Here is a 3,177-nt window from a genome sequence, read left to right as displayed (position 1 = left end):
TTCTGTAATTTGCTTTCTTCAGAGGGCAATATGTTGTGAATGTCTTTGCTCTGTCAATACAGCTCTACATCTTTTATAATGGCTTCATTGTATTTCATTGTATAGATGAACCCTCATTTTATAAACCCAATTCCCTTTCGTTTGCTGTTTCCAATTTTTTTTTCACAATTATAACAGTGCTGTGGTGAGCAGCTTTGTAAATACATATTTTTATCCTTTGTTCAGTTAATTCCTTAGGATAAATTCCTAGAAATCATTAGGTCAACGCATGTGTTTTTTTTGTTTGTTTATTTTTTGTTTTTGAGAAGGAGGAGGCATTGGTTCATGAATATATCCAGTTTCCTTCCGGAAAGATTGTTCTAATTTACTTCCTCACCAGGGGTATGTGTGAGTCGTTTTCCCCTCCAAAACACCAGATTTATTATTTGTATGCTTTTCCTACTTAATAGGGGAAAAAAGTGTCTCTTTATTTTGCTTCGCATATCTTTGATTATTAGTTTGAAGGGCTTTTAAAAAACTGTTTATTAGTATTTCTTCTTTTATTAGCTTCTCCATTTGGGTCCTTTGCATAACATTTTAAAAATTGAGGTATCAGTCTTTTCTTAATATAGAAGTGCTTTATAGATTAAGGAAGTCAATCTTTTGGTCATCATTTTTTCCTAATTAGTCATTTGCTCCTTACTGTGTGTATCATTGGCTTTTGTATTTATTCTGTAGGAATTTCTTTTTGTCCGTGGTAAAATTCTTTATTCTTTTCTCTAGTAGTTTCCCTCTCAAATTATATAAATGCTTACCCAGCTTTTATCCTAAGTTCCATACTTCTATGATTTTTTTTTACATTTAAGTATTTAATCCATCTGATAATTCTTTGGCCATCTAATCTTTGGCTAAACTAAGAGAGCTGAGATTTTTTTTTGTTTAAATTCTCCATTAATTGTTCTATCATAATGTATTGAATAAGACACTACTTTCTCATTGAATTGTAATTCTACCTTTATCATTTGCTAGTTTCTTACATGTTCTTGGGTTTGTTTTGGCCAAATCACAATTTGTTAATCTATTTGTCTGCTTTGGAAGACAAATAGATTAACAGCATTTCATGCTGTTTTGATTACTGAAGCTTTAAAATACATTTTAGTATCTGTAGAGCAAACCCTCTTATTCCTCCCCAATTGTTTATTTTTTACAATTTAGTTATTCGAATGGTAAATAAATTCACATGGTTCAAACAACCAAAAATTTTTTAAAAGTACATAGTGAAAACACTTTCACCTTTTTTGGTCCCCAGTTCACCCAACTGTCATTCCCTTCCCTCGGGTACCAATTGTGCTCTGTTTCTTGCTTATCTCTCCATAGATTTTTTTAATGTAAATCAGACAGTATGAAAATATACTATGTCCCCTCTTATTATTATATAAAAACAGCATATTCTACCCTTTACTTTTCTCATTTAATGTATCTTTAGTAATTCTTTCCTTATCACTAGGTAAAATTCTTCCCCATTCATTTTATTTCCATTCCTTTTTCTAAATACAAGCTTTTAATTTTGAAATTGTTTTAGATTTACAGGAAAGTCGCACAGATAGTACAGCATCACCCAGGTTCCTCTGATGCTAACATCTTATATAACCATCGTACCTTTGTCAAAACTAGAAATTAACATTGGTACATGTCTTTGCCTTCTCCGGCTGCATAACAAAACACCACAAACTGGGTGGTTTAAGCAACAGAAAGTTATTTTCTCGAAGTTTTGGAGGCTGGAAGTCCAAGACCAAGGTGCTGCTGCTGTTTCCCTGTGTCCTCACAGGGCATCTCCTTTGTGCAAGAGAGAGAGGGAGGGAAAGAGAGCTCTCTGGCATCTCTTCTTTTTTTTTTTTAATTTTTAAAATTAATTAATTAATTAATTTATTTATTTTTGGCTGCATTGGGTCTTCATTGCTGCGCACGGGCTTTCTCTAGTTGCAGCGAGCGGGTGCTACTCTTCGTTGCGGGGCGCAGGCTTCTCATTGAAGTGGCTTCTCTTGTTGTGGAGCACGGGCTCTAGGTGCGCGGGCTTCAGTAGTTGTGGCACGTGGGCTCAGTAGTTGTGGCTCACGGGCTCTAGAGCGCAGGCTCAGTAGTTGTGGTGCACGGGCTTAGTTGCTCCGCGGCATGTGGGATCTTCCCGGACCAGGGCTCGAACCCGTGTCCCCTGCATTGGCAGGCGGATTCTTAACCACTGCACCACCAGGGAAGCCCTGGCATCTCTTCTTATAAGGACACTAAAGGCACGAATCTTATAGGATCAGGGCCACACCCTTATGACCTTATTTAACCCCAGTTATTTCCTTAGAGACCCCATCTCCAACTACAGCCACACTAGGGGTTAGAGCTTCAACATATGAATTTGGGAAGGGGGGAAGAAACAACTATTCAGTCTATAACAGTACATTACTATTGACTGAACTTTAGACTTTATTTGGATTTCACCAGTTTTCCACTAATGTCTTCTTTCTGTTCCAGGATCTAGTCCAGGATACCACGTTGCATTTAATCCCCATTCACTTTTGCAGCTCCATAACATGCAACCAATTTAGTATATTAAACAATCCCTTATTGCTGGACCTTTAGTTTGTATCAATTTTTTTGCCACTGCAGCTATGTGGTAATTAATAACTGTATTCATAAGTCATTTTGCACATGACAAAATATAGTTATAAGGTAAATACCTAGAAGAGGAATTACTGAGCAAAATGCATATGCATTTGTAATTTCAATAGAGTCTGCTGGTTTGTGTGTCAATTTGTATAATCCAGCCAACAAAGAGTGGGATTGCCCATAACCTTGCCAAACCTGTGAATTTTCACCACTCTGATGGTTGAAGAATGTATCTTATAATAAAGGAGGTCAAACATCTTTTCATATGATGATAATCTACGTGAATTAGCTTTTCTTTCAATTATCTTTGCATATACTTTGCTCATTTGATGTTTTCCTTATCACTTTCCAGAAGTCCTTTATAGATGAAGATTACACCTTGACTATGTATTGGCAAATATTTTTTTCCCCTCTTGTCTTATTGTTTTTCCTAACAATCAACTTTATCGAGGTATAATTTATTCCAATACAATGTACTTTGAATGGACAGTTCAATGAATTTTGACAAATAGAATACCTCCATATAACCACCACCACAAT

This window comes from Balaenoptera musculus, chromosome 15 (assembly GCF_009873245.2).
Source record: "Balaenoptera musculus isolate JJ_BM4_2016_0621 chromosome 15, mBalMus1.pri.v3, whole genome shotgun sequence".
Lineage (NCBI taxonomy): Eukaryota > Metazoa > Chordata > Mammalia > Artiodactyla > Balaenopteridae > Balaenoptera > Balaenoptera musculus.
Note: the sequence above shows the minus strand (reverse complement) of the source record.